Genomic DNA, 18,507 nt, shown 5'->3' on the forward strand with positions numbered 1-18,507 from the left:
GGATTGAAATTTCCTTGAAGGAAATGGTACTATTAAGTACATAATCTGGTGAACCTAGGTGGAGTATGTGCCTCGGAGAGGCAGTGTGGTGTCCTATTGAATGCCTCCCAGCATTGTGCTCTGATCTAGTGGAGAGATAGTTCTTACTTGTCAAGGCCTTGGTAATATGACAATGTTGGTTATGATGATGTTATCATCATTGATGCTTATCAATATTGATCCTTTCTTATATGAATATTTCAACTTGAGAATATCTTAATGAGTCATTATGAATACCTCCCTAATTAAGAGGGAGTATTGGAGTTGTAACTAGGTCGGTCTTCATAATGTTCATAATGTAAATTTATCATTAATTTTTTAATCATATTTATTATATTTTTTTCAAGCATGTTCTTCATGTTAAGAGTCAAAAGAAAATGTGTTTATGTCATGTCCCATTTGGACATTTAAAAGATAGAATTTGAATTTCTATTTTGAGTCTAAATGTCCACAAGATGACTGAGTCGGCCCTCCTTGGACAAGTTAACCTGGCCCTCTATGAGACACATGTTCAACCCTCTTGGAAAACTATATATTGGAGACAAGTTTGACCTCTTGGAAACTCACTCACTCATCACTTAAGAAGTATTTCCATACCTAACGAAGGAAACAGAGGCTGAGTAAAAGAGGGAAAAGGACAAGTCAAAACAAGGAATAATTTTAGCATCATTGACCAAAACTTTGACCCATATCCTATCACACATGTGAAGGATGAAATTTTTTGGAAGAAGGTTGAAATTTCTAAGGTGACCACATGTCAAAATTCATCCCCCTTATTGCAGGTCTGAATTTCAAAATTTTGACCAGATTTGGAGCAAATTTACCAGTGTTGACTTTGAATTTTTGGAGGTGACTTGAAGGAGGGTTGGACTTGGTATCTTGGTGGTAGTCTGGTCTTGGCGTTGGATATTTCATTTTGATCTGATTTTATAAGAGAAGGATTGTTGGATTTTCCCCTTGTGGGTTTTTGCCTGGCTAGTAGCCTAATTTTGGTGTCTCTTGTCTCTTTGTGATCTCTTTTGATTGAAGAAATGTATAATTGCTTGATGAAGAAGACGTAAGAAGTAACAAGAATATATTTAATATTCACAAGTAATTGTCAAGAAGATAAATCAAGTGTTAAACTATATTGCACTTGGTTTTCCAAAAAAACACTCTCATCTTCAGTGATCTATGGGATGGAATTTGTGAAGGAGAAGCTATCACCAGTAATAGAGAGGAGGGAAATGGACCTGACAAGCCTACATTATACAAAGAACTAGCCATATAGAAGAACAAAGACAAGAAATCATATGCATTGATTGTTGCGAAAATGAGTGGATGGATGAGTTGTCATATTGTTTCTAGTAAAGATTCTTATGGTTCTCTAAAGAAATTAATGGATTTGTATGACTCACACCCAGAGCTATAACTTATGCAACTATTGGTGAAGCTCTTCAACCTAGATTTGAAGGAGGATAATCCCATGGCTTTAGCCTTTGAGGTTAAATCCATCATGCATGAAATAGATTCCAATGGAGTGAAAATATATCTTCCTTCATAGCCTTCATTAAATCCCTATATCCTACATATTGTCACTACTTTGAATACCTACAAACTTATTGCCAACAAAATTCTATCACATTTGACTCCTTGGTGGAAAACATTGTAGAACATGAGAAATCCTTTGGAAGGAATAAGACAAGAACTTAGCCCACATGAGATACCATGTGCCTTAATCAAAAAGAGGAGAATTATTCACGCAATTCTTATGAAGGAAATGATAGTAAAAGAGGATGTGGAAGAAAGAATTATAACAGTGGCGGTATGCATAATCAAGGTGAGATATCTAATCTTAATTTTATTTGTTCCCCTAAGAGAATATCAAAGAAAAACAAAATCGTAAGGGAGAAAAATGTAAAAACACCAAACCTAGTGAAAGGTAAAGCACGTGAATCTGCACATTATATTGTTACCCATTACAATATTATAGCATTTGAACATTTATTTCATACTTCATTTGCTTCTTGGAGAGGTGCATGACTGCTTGACATGGGGTGCAACATGTCACATGACCTTTTAGAGAGACTTCTTTGAAGATTTCAATGACAATGTAGATTGTATAGTGTATTATGCACATAAATCAAGTCTTATACCTTCAATAATTGGCACCATAATGCTTAAATTGCCTAGATTTCCAAATTTTCTTCTGTGTGATGAGCTATGAAGGAACTTGTAGTCCCTTGTACACTTTTGACAGTGAGTCCACTTCATTCATATCTTTGATGCAAAAATTTAAATAAGGAAGGCTTCCAATAACATGGTTGTCACAGTTGGAGTTGAGAATGAAATATTGTTGATGTTGGAAGGGAAATATGCTTATGCAAAAAATTATACATGCCCCTCTCATCATAATGAAGGTACATGGTCATCTAGTCTTCTATGGCATCCTATATTTGGGGATATTAATTATGGAAACCTTTTTTTGTAGAAAAAAAAGGTGTTTCTAGTTTTCCTACCATTCCTAGGAAATGGAAGTAATGTATCCTTGGAAAACATAGCAAACAAACCTTTCATGATTCCCCTTCCAGAGCATGTAGACAACTTGAACTGGTATGTAACAGCCCTCGTTAAAAATCGATGTAATAAAATTAATAAAGGCAAAATAAGACCAAGGTTATGGGATAAGTATTCCAAGCTGAATGTTAGGAAAAACATCCTAGTGGTTGTCACTTTTGGTTTATTTATGGCTAAGGAAATTGGCGAAGGCATTAGCAAAGGCAAAGAGGAATTAATTGGCATTTATTTATGAAAATAAAGGAAAATGGGAGAAAACGGAGATGAAAGGTCACAGGTTTGCATGAGGAGGAGAATTGAAGGAAAATAGATGAAAATGAATTAAATAAGGGCCTCAATGATAAAAAGGCTTATGAGTATCAGTTCACAACTTTTGTTAGTTCAATTTTAGAGCTCTCTCTCTCTATTCTCTCGTACTCTTGCACACTTAGAGAATTTCTTGAAGAATTCAAGCATTGGAGAAAGGAAGGCAAGGAAATACAAGGAAGGATAGGCAAAGAAAAGGATGAGCAAGGAAGGTTGGATCAAACAGCTTCAGTAGGAAGACTTGCAGGTAACAGGATGCATATGTGATTTCCTATATGGTTTTTGAATGCATGGTACATGCATTTGTGTTTTTGGTTCTCTTGTTGTCATTAGCATGAGTTTTTTCAGGTGTGACAATGGTTTCATCTTTTCCTTTTAATTTCCGAATAGCCATGGTGTGAGGGGGTTATGTTATTTGGTTGAGCTTTGGATTGCCAGAATATTTTGGAATCGAGTGAGGTGGTCTGAGAAAAATTCCCAAGAGTTGGGGTGGAGGTGGTTTAATCTTCGGGAAACCCTCAACAGGTAGGTGGAGACATGAAAATACCTCAAGGTATTGGTGAAGAAACTCTAAGGCATCCAAGCTTGTTTTGGGCATTGTGATCTCTTAACTAGTTTTGGCGGGATCACGATAGCCTAAGGGTGGAGGTGGTTAATCTCTGAGAACCCCTAGTTTTTTATGTTTTAGTTTGCTTATGTAATCTCTTGACCAGTTTTGGCGAGATCGTGAGAGCATGAGGGTGGAGAAGAATTAATCTTTGGGAAGCCCTGGTTTTTTATGTCTTGAGTCCCACATTCGTGCTTGGAATATGGAATGGGGGTGATTGGCTGAAAGAAATATTTGGTTCAACTCAATCTATGGTTAAGTGGTATGTGGAAGTCCCTAACTTGGTTGGGTTTTTCATATGTTAATAAGAGATCTTTTCCTATTGTACTTTATAAATACTTGTATTTTTTAATATATGGCTTTGATGGTTGTTCTATCATGGCTATTATTCTGGTTATAAGTTGGTTATAAGAATGGTTCCATAACAGGTTTTAGTTATGACTCTTGATATGTTTTTTTTAGTTGATGAATGGTTAATGAATGCATGAGCTAACAAATGTTATTGCAGCTATTATGAGAGGGCATTAGACCTTATTGATGATTCTCATATAAGTTTCAGACCCCTATGTTCAGATATGCATTCATGACCTATAGAGTACATGTCTGATGAAATGAATGCCATTGTTAGGCCTGGTTAGGTCAAGTCCTTGATCAAGTTTTGTATTAATCTATGTGTCCTAATGTTATTTATCATTCTAGAAAGTCTCATTGAGTTTTTTCCAGTGGTTTGGAGGCTAGCCTGAAATGGTGGCTCAAAATTTGGGACCACACCCTCTGAACTAGAAGTTTTGGGACATAATGCACCCTTACATGCTTATGCATGTGGTTGCAGACCTATAACCACATGGAGGCCTTGTCATGCATGCAGTTGTGGACCTAGGTCACTAAAAAATAATTTCAGCTTAGGGTTTGGGCACTTGGAGTGGTTGCTTAGCCCTTGGGTGTCATGTAGCTTCTGAGGAAGGTCAGTAAAGTTCCAGTTTGTTTACTCCACTTCCTTAATTGTACTTAGGAGGTTGGGTCATGTCATAGTAGCCCTCAATTCATGTTTACCCTGGTAGTCTAGTTAAAGTGGGTAAATGTGGGATGGAAGGTTACAGATAGGTATCAGAGCTCCTAGGTTCAACGCCAAATGGGATGGGTAGAATGTGTTTGTCATGCATGCATGTCAGTTGTATATGTTGTAGTTATGCAAGCATTTCATGGTTATGGTTTTTGTGCATGAGGTCATGGTATGTAGTTGGTCTCATCATGCATGATGTCGACATATTGATATGATTATGTATATACATGTATCGTGTTAATCAAGATTGATTTTGCAGACGAGATAGCCTCCTTTGAACTTCATTGAGGTATGTTTATTATGTTTATATTTGGTTTATCTAACATGGTATGTTTGTAGGAAGAAGAGAATCAGATATGACTAGAAAAATAGTGGATTACAGTTCACGAGACTCTCCTTATAGATCAAATGAGCAGCATGGAGATGAGTACTCTCCTGACATAGCAGATACCTTGAGAATTTTAAAGGTGGAAATCAGAAGTTGCAAAGTAGATAATGACAGGATCATTCATTCACAAGAAAGACTTGTCAGGGAACAGGACAAACAAGCAGAGGTCAATGCAGATATCCTTCAAAGTTTGTTATACTTGCATAGACAGGGAAAGCCACGGATCAATTATGGACAAGAGGAAAGGACTAATGAGGCATATGGTAGTAGGTATCATTGTGGGCATAGGTCAGACATGGATGACACAGTCAGAGATGGAAGGTTCTTTGATACACCTAATAGGAGAGGCAGTGGTTACAGGTTCTACTCTAGTTCTAGTTTAGACAGGTATCATGGTCATCATCACTGTCATCCTTACAAGAGGAGTGAGGGATATTTTCCAGATGAGTTCAAAAAATCCAAGCCACCTACATTCGATGGATAGTTGAAGAAGTTGGAAGATGCAGAAGCATGGTTGCTTGGGATGAATAAGTTCTTCGAATTGCATGATGTGAAGCATCTCAGAGACGTTGGGACAAAGGAGTTGAATTGGCATGAATTTAAGAGACTCTTCAGGCAAAAATACTTGTCGGAGAGGTATTATGATGGTAAGGCCAAGGAGTTCTATGAGAGGAAGAAGGGATTTATGATAGACAATGAGTACATGACTAATTTCCTGGAGTTGTTGAGGTATGTGCTTTATCTCAAGGATGAGAAGACAAAAGTTCATAAATTTATCAATGGACTACCATTAGCATTCAAGGATCAGATTGAGTACAATGAGCCTAGGTTTCTAGAGGAATTCATTGGAAATTTGAAGAATTGTTATGAGAAATTGAAGCATAAATTTGAGTCTAAGAAGGGTTGGAAAGGGAATGACAAGACTAAAGGAAAGTGGCCACTGAAGCAGGGAAGACCTCAAGATATAGGTGAGAAGGAAAATGTTGATCCCTACAAGAATTTTAATGCAGTTGAGAAGGGACATGGGTTGCAACCTCAAGAGCAGTAGAACAGAGGTAGTGGGCCTTTGCAGTGTTGGATATGTGGCAAGGATCATCGCAAGAAGGATTTCTCATTGTATCAGGGTGGTAGGCTTCATATCTATAGTGCTCAAGAGGCACAGACAGTTGGGGATGTTGCACAGAACATTCCTTGAATCTATGTGGAATTTGATAACAAGTAGATCATTTGATAACAAGCAGAGCATTTGATAACAAGCAAGCGAATCACCAAGCATCCATTATTGAGATGGAAGGTTAGCTTTGTGATTGATTTTTTTCCATTTTGATTGACCCTAGATATAATTATAGTTATGTCAACCCTAACCTGGTGGATAAGTGTGGTTTGAGTAAAGAAATGCAGGCAGAGTCTTTGTTTGTGCAGTTGGATACAGATACTAAGAAAAGAGTTCATCATTGGGTAATAGCTTATGAATTTGAGTTGAATGGTATGCCTACATCAACACATCTAAATTTTCTTCCATTAGGATCATATAGTATGCTTCTGGGTATGAATTGGTTGTATCTTCATAGGACTAAGGTAAATTGCTACGAAAAGGATATTGAGTGCTTGGATGATGATGGAGATAAGATAATATTATTGGGGAAGAAGAATCATGCATCGGTAAGAATGGTTATAGTTATGTAGGAAAAGCGTAGTTGCAGGAAAGGGTGTGTATTATTTGCAGTGCATCTTTCTAATGATAAACTTAAGGATGTTGAGGATAGAGAAGTCTTGAAGAGGTATCTAGTTTTGTAGAAGTTTCAGGATGTGTTTCCAGTAGAGATTTGAGAGTTGCCTCCTCACAGGGAAGTGGAATTTTCTATTGAGTTGGTACCAGGAGCAGCACCAACATCAAAGGAAACTTAGAGGATGAACACTCCAGAGCTAGTGGAATTGAAGTTGCAGTTGAAGGAAATTCTTGACAAGGGATACATTAGGCCAAGTGTGTCATCATGGGGTGCGCCAGTGTTGTTTGTGAAGAAGAAGCATGGTACTCTTAGGTTGTGCCTTGATTATAGATAGCTGAAAAAAGTGATGATCAAGAACAGGTACCCATTATTGTGGATTGATGACTTGTTTGATTAGTTGAAGGGAGAAACAGTGTTCTCGAATATTGATTTGAGATCAGGAAATCATCATGTATGCATCAATAAGAGGACATCCACAAGACTTCTTTCCGGACCAAGTATGGTCATTATGAGTTTGTTGTGGTTCCTTTTGGTTTGACTAATGCTCCAACTACTTTCATGTGTTTAATGAATAGTGTGTTGCGTCCTTATCTAGAAAATTTTGTGATAGTATTCATTGATGACATATTGATATATTGTAAGAATGAGGAAGAGCATGCCAAACACATGGCAGAGTATTGACATTGATAAGAGAGCATCAATTGTATGTCAAGCTTATTAAGTGCAGTTTCTTTCAAACAAAATTTCATTACTTGGGACATGTTGTTTCCAAGGAAGGCATGTTAGTGGATCCGGAAAAGAACAGAGCTATCATGGAATGGGCAGCTCCTAGGAATGTGGATGAGGTTAGATAATTCATGGGGTTAGCAGGTTATTACAGGAGGTTCATCAGGAACTTCTCACGAATTTCCTATCCTATTACATCCTTACAGATAAAAGGAAAGAAATTTGAATGGACAAAGGAATGTGCAATGAGTTTTGGGTAGTTGAAGCAATTGCTTACAAATGCTCAAGTTCTAAAGATTGTGTATCCAAATACAGAGTTTGTGGGGTGTACATATGCTTGCAAGAGAGGACTTGGAGTATTGATGCAAGAGGGACAGGTGGTATGCTATGAGTCAAGGAAACTGAATGAGCACAAGCAGAATTGTGTGATGTGTGATCTTTAGTTGGCAGTGATCATTCATGCATTGAAGATGTGGATGCACTGTCTTCTTGGCATAAGGCTTTTGTTGATGAGTGATCATAGTGGGTTGAGATACTTGTTTGACCAACCTAATCTAAATTCCAGACAAACTAGGTGGCTAGCTACGCTCAGTGAGTTTGACTTAAAGATCAGGTACATTAAGGGTAAGGAGAATAGGGTTGCAGATGCTCTTAGCAGAAGGGTGCAGGTAAATCACATAGAAACTATGATTTCATATGGAACAGATTTACGGGATCAGATCTTGTAGGTGGGACAACAGGATGATAGGTACCAGTAGCATAGGCACAGGTTACAGTAGCAAGGTACAGGTGATCATGATGTGGATTATCATCTCAAGGCAAATGGTTTGGTGAGATTTAGGGATAGGATCTATGTGCGAGACAATAGTGAACCCAAGAAGCTTATCTTGAGGGAATTTCATTTCAAGTTGTATTTAGGTCACCCGGGATATCAAAAGACTTTGACAGTTGTGAAGAATTTATACTATTGGTTGAATCTAAAGAAATAGGTAGTTGAATTCATCGCAAGGTGTTTAGATTGTCAACAGGTAAAAGCAAAGTGTAAGCATTCAGGTGGTTTACTGTAGCCGATTCTGATTCCGGAAAGGAAATGGGAGGTCATTTCTATGGATTTCATCACAAGTTTTCTAAGGACATCTAGACAACATGATTTCATCATTGTTGTAGTTGACAAGTTGACCAAGATAGCTCACTTCATTCCATTTAAGTCTACCAATTCAGCTAGTGAGGTAGCACAGGTCTTCATCAGGGAGATAGTGAGATTTCATGGTATTCCTAAGAAGATTATATCTGACAGAGCTGCCAAGTTCACTTCCAAGTTTTGGAAGGAGTTATTTGCAGGTTTGGGTACATAGTTGGATTTTAGTACAGCTTATCATCCGCAGACAGATGGACAAACAGAGAGGGTTAACAAGATTATAGAGGACATGCTGAGGATGTATGTTATGCATCAGAAGAGGAGGTGGGAGGAGCATCTTCCACTGGTAGAGTTTTCCTACAATAATGTGTTTCAGGAGTCATTGAGGATGAGTCTGTTTAAGGCACTTTATGGGCATAGTTGTAATACTCCAATCAGTTGTAGTGATCTAGTGAACAAGGTGCTAATAGGATCGAACATGTTAGCAGAGATGGAACAAGAAATGCAGGTTATAAAGAAGAATCTAAAGGCATCACAGGATAGGCAGAAGAACTATGCAGATGATCACAAGGAATGTAAGGAATTTCAGGTTGGGGAGCATGTGTACTTGCACATCAAATCTAAGAGGAGCTCCTTGAGGATTGGGTCATGTGCTAAGTTGTACCTCGGTATTGTGGACCTTTTGAGATCATTGAGAAGATTGGACCAGTGGCCTAGAAACTTGTACTACCTCCTATAGTGAAAGTCCATGATGTTTTCCATGTTTCATTGCTTAAAATATATGTTAAGGATGTTGATCACTCGATTGACTAGTCTGTATTGTGGGTGGAACCAAAAGGAGAATTCTAGTTGGAACTGAGCAATCAAGCAAGTTAAATTGTAGTGGAAGCACTTTGGGCCCATTGAAGCTACATAGGAGATGGTTGATCAGATGCGGTCTATGTATCCTTCATTGTTTGCAGGTTGAGGTAAAGGATTTTTGGTATATGTGCATATTTGTGTATGGTTATTATTGTAAATACCACAATGAACTTTGTTATAAAGCTTAAGTGGTATGCTTTTCATGTTATCATGTTTGTCATGTTAGTTTTTCTTTTCAACCGAATGTCCATTCTAAATATTGCATCGAGCTAAGTTATAAAGCTCCATGGGCAGTGTTTTGGTTTTCAATGGCCTTGTTGGTTATAGGTGTCATAGAACACTGAGGATGGTGTTTACCTAAGGGGAAGGGGTTTGTAACAGCCTCGCGTTAAAGTTCATGTAATAAAATTAATAAAACAAAAATAAGACCAAGGTCATGGGACACGTATTCCAAGATGAATGTTGGGGAAAAAATCCTAGTGGTTGTCATTTTCGGTTTATTTATGGCTAAGGAAATTGGCGAAGGCATTGGAAAAGGAAGAGAGTCATTCTTTGGCATTTATTTGTGAAAATAAAGGAAAATAGGAGAAAAGGGAGATGAAAGGTCACATGTTTACATGAGGAGGAAAATTGAAGGAAAATAGAGGAAAATGAAGAAAATAGAGACCTCAATGATAAAAAGGCTTATGAGGATTAATTCACATCTTCTGTCAGTTCACTTTTAGAGATATCTCTCTATTCTCTTATACTATTGCACACTTAGATCATTTCTTGGAGCATTCTAGTATTAGAGAAAGGAAGGCAAGGAAAGCAAGTGATAAGCAAGGAAGGTTGGATCAAGTAGCTTTAGCAGGAAGACTTGCAGGTAACAGGCCGCATGTGTGATTTCCTAGTTGGTTTGTGAATGCATGGTACATACATTTGTGTCTTTGGTTCTCTTGTTTTCATTGGCATGTATTTTGTCGGGTGTGACAGTGGTTTTAGCCTTGCCTTGCCATTTCCGAATAGCCATGGTGTGATGGGGTTTTGTTATTTTGTTGAGATTTAGATTTCCATAAGATTTTGGAACCAAGTGAGGTGGTCTCAGGAAAATTCCCAAGGTTTGAGGTTGGAGGTGGTTTAATCTCTAGGAAGCCCTCAACAAGTGGGTGGAGATAGTAAAATTCCTCAAGGTATTGGTGAAGAAACTCTAAGGTATCCAAGCTTGTTTTGGGAATTATGGTCTCTTGAATGGTTTTGTCAGGATCATAGTAGCCTAAGGGTGGAGGTGGTTTATCTGCGAGAAGCCATCGTTGTTTATGTTTTGGTTTACTTATGTGATATTTTTATCAGTTGTGGCAATATTGCGGGAGCATGAGGGTGGAGGTGGTTTAATCTTCGGGAAGCCCTAGTTGTTTATGTATTGAGTCCCACATTCATGCTTGGAATATGGCATGAGGGCGATTGGTTTAATAAAATATTTGGTTTAGCTTAATCTATGGTCGGGTGGTACGTGGAAGTCCCTAACTTGGTTGTCTTTTTCATATGTTAATAAGAGATCTTTTCCTATTGTACTTTATGAATACTTGTATTTTTTAATATATGGCTTTGATGGTTGTTCTATCATGGTTATTATTCTAGTTATATGTTGGTTATAAGCATGGTTCCATAATAGGTTCTAGTTATGGCTCTTGATATGTTTTGATTAGTTGATGAATGGTTAATGAATGCATGAGCTAACAAATGTTATTGCAGCTATTATGAGAGGGAATTAGACCTTCTTGGTGATTCTCATATAAGTTTTAGACTCCTATGTTCATATATGCATTCATGACCTATAGATTACATGTTCACCATATGTTTAACAAAATGACTATCATGGTTAGGCTTGGTTAGGTCAATTCCTTGATCAAGTTTTGTATGAATGGATTTGTCTTGATGTTATTTATCATTCTAGAAAGTCTCATTGAGTTATGGGTAGTTTCTGGAGGCTAGCCTGAAATGGTGGCTTAGAATCTAGGACCGCACTCTTTGAACTAGAATTTTTGGGCCATAATTATACCCTTACATTCTTATGCATGCGATTGGAGTCATATAATCACATGGAGACCTTTTCATGCATACGATTGTGGGCCTGGGAAAATAAAAAAGCAATCCAACTCAGGGTTTCAGCACTTGGAGTGGTTTCTTAGCCCTAGGTGTCTTTTAGCTCCTCAGAAAGGTTATTAAAGTTCCAGTTTGTCAAATCCACTTCCTTAATTGTACTTAGGAGGTTGGTTCATGGCATAGTAGCCCTCAGCTCATGTTTACCCCGACATCCCAGTTAAAGTGGGTAAATGTGGGAGGGGTGATTACATTTCTTTTAAGAAAAAGGTTGTCGTTCAATCAATAGCAGAAACTTCTGCTCAAGCCAATTTGCGAAATAAATATCAATTTTTTGAACCAAAAACAATTATTTCATGACTAGGGTGTAATTTTTGTGAAGAGAAGCATGAGAAGAATAATTGTGAAATAATAAAAAAAATGTTCATGAAAGGATTTTTTAAAATAAATCTAACTCTACTATTTCCATTGTATATCAGGGTTTAGAAGAAGATATAATGTTAGTAAATACACAAAATAATTCTTATCAATATAAAAGAAATGGAGGTCCTCAAAAGCCTTCTCAAAAATATAGTTCTTGAAATGCTTCTAATTCAAATAATCAATCAACTTAGGTTACTCCAAAACCTTATAAATCCTTCTTATTCTTCATCCTTTCCAAAAATACAATGTTTTGAAACAAATGGCTAACATTAAAGTAGATGCTACATTATTGGCCATGGAAACTATTTGATAGCAAATAGAAGGAAATACTTCTACCATTGCTATTTTAATCAAAGAAAAAGGTGAAGAAGAATTATGTGAAAATGAAGTGTTAGTTGTATATTTTCCTAAAAAATTGATTAAAATCCTCCTTTTATGTTTATATGATGACCATGTAAAAAAAATCCGATTGTTTTTTTTTATAATTGATGATGGATATCTATTGTTATCTAAACGATGGTCGATCTAATCTAAATTTTATGTCCAAGATTATTACGGAAGAGTAAGGTCTCTCTTGCACCAACGAGAATCCCATGACATGTTATCTTATAACAATCCTCAACAAAGACATGTTATCTTATAACAATCCTCAACAAGCTTCCTTTGGTGAAATTAAAGATGTAACTTTGGCACTATATGCTCATCTTAAAATTCGAACTACATGTAATAGACAAGTGATTGATATGTGGCAAGAGCTAACGAGCATACCATAGGGCATTAAATGCCTGGTTACATGCATACTCGATAACCTGATAACACACATGCCATTATTTTTTATTTATCTAGTCACCGCGTGCGTGTGTGTTATCGGGTTATCGAGTATGCATGTAACTAGGCATTTAATGCCCTATGGTATGCTCGTTAGCTCTTGCCATTGATATGTTAGCTAGTAATTATTTGATTATTATGGCAAGATATCGGGAATCTTTAACTAATGGGCATACGTTCCATGTATGGGACTCATATGTCTCTTCCTAAAGTTGGTAATGAATTTTCTTGTACGAATAATGTAGCATGATTCAAAGCCCTAATGCTTGGAATAAAAAATGATTCTAACTTAGGGTGTTATCACCTCATTGTTTTTTCGTGATTCAAAGCTAGTTATCAATTTGGTTAAGAAAATATATAACCCATCAAATAATCAAATAATATCTTGAAAAGATATGCACAAGTGGTTTGGCAATTGATTTCAAACATATTGTTTTTCAATGTCATGCACATATGTAGGGTGTTAAATTCAATGGTTGATAGATTAGTTTTTTATGCAGCTAATCCTCAAAGATCATTACTTCCCAAGAAACATGAATGCATTTTCAAATATTTATATCACAAGCATTTTTTAGATAACATGGAAGCATGAAAACTATTCTCTTATGATGAAAGTATTTGTGAATTTTTTTAAAAATAAGTCTCTGGACAAAAGTAAAATTGTTTCTTTAAATGATAATAATTTTCCAAATGGATAACACCCTTAAGATCTTCTTTTATTCAATTAATGTTAGATTCATAAGAAAATTTCAACCAAGTATTCTAAAAGAAAGATATTGATCCAAAATGTGTTGAAGCTATACAAAATCTCTGGGTTCCTATTTGGTTCCTACATCAAAAAAGAAAAATCAAACATTCATGGGAAAAATCAATTTGGGAAGGAGATGTGTTCCTTATTTGACAAAGATGGTTAAAACTATGCATAATTCACTAAAAAAATATCAAGTATTTTCATGGAATGCAAATATTGAAAAGGTTTGTTTAGATATAAAAAATGTTATCATTTCTACACATGCCTTGACAAAGCTTAATTTTATGAACCCAATGTTTCGGACTATCAAGTGAGTCCATCATCAAGGGATGCGTCAATAGATATTCTACAGATATTAATGATATATCCATGAGCTGTATTTCAGAGTATATATATAGGTTATGAAAAAAATGATATAAGAAATTTAGTCAGCCATTATCTAATTAGTTTTGTTAATATTTAGATTTTATTTTTTTAATTAATTAATTAATTTGTTTAATTAATTGATTAATTTTATTTAATTAATTAATTTTATTATATTAATTAAACAAATAAAATAATTAAAAAAATTAATTAATTAAATAATAATTAATTAATTAAAAAATCTAAATATTAACAAAACTAATCAGATAATGCCCGACTAAATTTTTTATATCATTTTTTTCATAACCTATATATACTTCGAAATACAGCTTATGGATACATCATTAATATCTGATTAGTTTTGTTAATATTTAGATTTTTTTTAATATCTGATTAGTTTTGTTAATATTTAAATTTCTTATATCATTTTTTTCATAACCTATATATATACATCATTAATATCTGATTAGTTTTGTTAATATTTAGATTTTTTAATTAATTAATTAATTTATTAATTATTTATTATTTGTTTAATTAATTGATTTGTTTAATTAATATAATAAAATTAATTAATTAATTAATTTTATTATATTAATTAAACAAATCAATTAATTAAACAAATTAATTAATTAATTAATTAAAAAAATTCTAAATATTAACAAAACTAATCGATAATGGCCGACTAAATTTCTTATATCATTTTTTCCATAACCTATATATATACTCTTAAATACAGCTCATGGATACATCATTAATATCTGCAGAATATCTATTGATGCATCCCCTGATGATGGACTCACTTGGTAGTCTGAAACGTTGGGTTCATAAAACTCTATAACAGGTCATTCCTCCTCTATCTAAAATTTTCCTCACCTGTATGGATTCATTATTTAAAAGCTTAATTTTTCAAAATATTTTATTATTTACACAAATGCCATTGAAGAAGCTTTTCAATTCTTCTTTAGAAAGATAATCAAAATAGTGAACATTTGATAGTTTCATGAGTCAAAGCTTCTCTGAGAATGATGTGAAATATACTTTGATTGAGAAACATACATATTCTCTTGTAAAAGCTATCAACTTCTTTTTTCATTTTATTCCTTGCAAGTATATTGAAGTAAAAGTCCTTTTACTTGCTGCTAAATTTGTGTTATCAAAAACACTTATTTAAGGAAAACTAGCTCAATGGCTTGCCAAGATACAAGAACATGATTTCACTATTACAACTATTAATATTATAAAGGGATGAGATTTAATTTTGCATCTCGCTCAAGATGATAGACTAGAATCTGCTTCTGAAAATATTAATGTTTCTTTATCTCCATTATTTTTAATTAAATATGGAAATGTTGATTTGGAAAAACATCCTTAGTATTGGAATATCATTTATTACTTACAACATGAACAATGTCTTGTTAACCTTGAACAATATGAGCAAAGGGAGCTTCATCTTGAAGCTTCCAGATATATTATTCATAGATTGGTCGATGGTGTGGTGCCCTGCTCTAGTTGACATGAGATTTACACCATCTTGAATTTAAGACATCAATTGACTTATACATTATTCTTTGAGGGCACTATTATGATGATTTGGAAATTTTATGTATTTTGATGAGACATGTCTTTCATGACATTATGATATTTTAATTTTGTTATGATGACAATGATGATGATTACGGAATTTATATGTGACTATTTATGATGCTTACTGTATTATACTTATATCTTGTTATCATCTTTTATTGATTATTTCTCTAGTGTGGTAGGAAAAGAGGACCATGGACACAACCCATACTATGACAATTTGAGTCACATTGTCATGTATGTTTATGTTTTATATTTTATATTGATGTAGATATTGGGTATGCTTATATGGATTATAGTGATGAATGTTCTCATAGTTTTGTAGACACTGATAAGTGTTATTTGGATGACGCATATATGGGTAGTGGGGTTTTATATGAAGGAAATCTAACATATTTGGAGGTGTATGATCAGCATCCCTTCATCTAACTCATTTCATTAATATCAAGAACTGAAGGATGCTTACATATAGAATGGAGATAAACTAGCTCAGGCGATGGTATCTTATCTCTAAGAAGAGATGTGGCAGCTACATGCCTCTGAACTGTGTTACAATGAGGCTTAAGGCCCTTTTTATTATTGAACAACAAAGGGAAATCCTAAACAACCAACACCCTAACCCTAGGATATGGAACGCTAAAAGTGTGTGGGCCCCGTTGGGGTTAGTTGGGCAGCCAACTTCCCAGGGTCGTAATTTGGTCATATGATCTCAGTTTGGAGTGTAAAAAACCTCGTTTGAAGGATGTCTTTGAGTATTACAGGATTTTCAGCAGGCCCCTAACAAAAAAATAAAATAAAAAAATAGGGACTCAGTCCTGGAATAAGTTGAATGGAGAATCAAGATTCCCTAAGGAGGGACTCATTTCTAGAAACAAGTCACATGGAGAATAGTGATTCCCCAATATACACGCAACTTGAATCTTATGAGAAAGAAACTTGTTGTTAGGCAGAATACCATCAAATTTAAATAGATGTTCTTACAAAGAGTCAAGGTGTCCCGTATCTAAGAGGAATATAGTCTTTCCAACATCTATGGCAGTTCTATGTGCTCATTTTAATCACTTCTTTGCCAATATTTTGGGACATTTGGTTATCTGTATTGAAGCTTTTGTTGATACTCAATGGAAATATAGACTCATTCTTTCTAGTATCTATGGCAGTTTTCTCCACTCATTGTTCCTCAGCCAACTGCATCCATCCTGCTACTCAATGAAATCTAAACAAAGCCTTTGCAACTTCTATAGTAGTATTCATCATTGTAATCACTTCTTAGCCACTGCAAAAAAAAAATTGGGCTAATTGTATCAAGTGAATGGTTTAAGTGAAAATGCAACGATAGGTGTTGATTGAAGGAAACTTTGAAGCTTGTTTGTTATGGTGTTGGTTTTATACAACGTTAAATTCACCATGAGAAGTTATGTGAAGTTGTAATCAATATTTGGAACATATGGAGGATAAAACTTCAAAAGAGTTGTGGGAAACAAATTCCCAAAAATCCATGTGTTCTCAATTCCATCATATAGAAAGCATCGTAAGAGAAATTGATATTGTACTAGAAATCAGTTTGAGTATCAAAAATCTAACCTTAGAGCTTATATAGGTTGCTTACAAAGTCATCACAATCAAGATCGATCCCTAGATGATCAAAATGGTTCAAAAATGCATATAAGGGACCAAAATGGATTAGAGATTAGAGTTGGCACAAGAGGAAATACTATGAATATACTTACCATATTTTAACATATGTGGGGTGAATATAATTTACCATATATCATCTACACTGATTTTCAAGGTTTTTTCCACGATGCCCAAGTTTTAAAGTGCAACCCTCATGCTTCAAAAGGAATTTTTCTTGCCACCTCATGGAAAATCCTGGCAATTCCCTTTTCAATAGCTTGGATATCAATGTGGATCTTCTATGCAGTTCCAAGATCCTTATGGATATAAGCAATAGGGATTTTGAAACATCCCCGAGTTGATTTTCCATGTAAATAAAATAAGACCAAGGTCATGGGACACGTATTCCAAGTTGAATGGTGGGTAAACATTATAGTGGGAATTACTTATGATTTACTAATGGCTATGGAAATTGGCAAAGGAAAAGAGGCAATAAATGGCATTTAATTATGAGAAAAAAAGGAAAATAGGAGAAAAGGAAGGTGAAGAGACACAAATATGAATGCAAGGGAAATTAGAGAGAAAATGAAGGGAAATGAAAGAAAAAGGAGACAGCAATGATAAAAAGGCATCAAAAAAATAGTTCATGGCTTTTGTAAGTTTTTTTGGCTTTGGATCAATTTCATAGAGAGAGAGAGAGAGATACAACTCTAAGAGGAGAGATCAAGAATGCAAAGGAAAGCAAGGGAGCGCAAGGAGAAAGTCGGATCATTAGCTACAGCAGGAATACCTTGCAGGTAATAGGTTGCATGTGCAATTTCCTTACTGGGATGTGAATGCATGGTACATGAATTTGATTATTTGGTTAACTTATTGTCATTGGCATGGGTTTTTCCTGGATTGGTAGTGGTTTCATCCTTGCATTTCCATTTCCTGTATAGCCATGGTGTCATGGGATTCATTCCTCATTGACCTTTGGATTGCTGGAAGATTTTGGATCTAGTTGAGGTGGTCTCAGGAAAGTCCCAAGGGTTGGGGACAGAGATGGTCTTCTCCAGGAAGCCCTTGACAGGTGGGTGGAGACAGGAATATTCCTTTGAGTATGGTGAAATAATTTTGAGGCATCCAAGCTTGTTTTGGTTTTGTGATCTCTAGACTGATTTAGGTGAGATCACTGTAGTATGAGGGTGGATGTGGTTTAAACTCTAGATTCCATGTTTGGTTATTTATTTGTTTATCCAATGAGATCCCACATTCATGTTTGGAATATGGCATGGGGGTGATTGGTTGAAAGAGAGATTTGTTTCAACCCAATCTATGGTTGGGTGGTATGTGGAAGTCATGAAATTGGTTGGATTTTGAACATGTTAATATAAATTATTTTCCTATTGTGATCAATGAGCATATTTATTGGTTATTATATTGATCTTATGGCTGATTTGACA

The sequence above is a fragment of the Pinus tabuliformis genome, chromosome 1_1 (assembly GCF_031772625.1).
Source record: "Pinus tabuliformis cultivar Carrire ecotype Pingquan chromosome 1_1, CPIR1, whole genome shotgun sequence".
Classification (NCBI taxonomy): Eukaryota; Viridiplantae; Streptophyta; class Pinopsida; order Pinales; family Pinaceae; genus Pinus; species Pinus tabuliformis.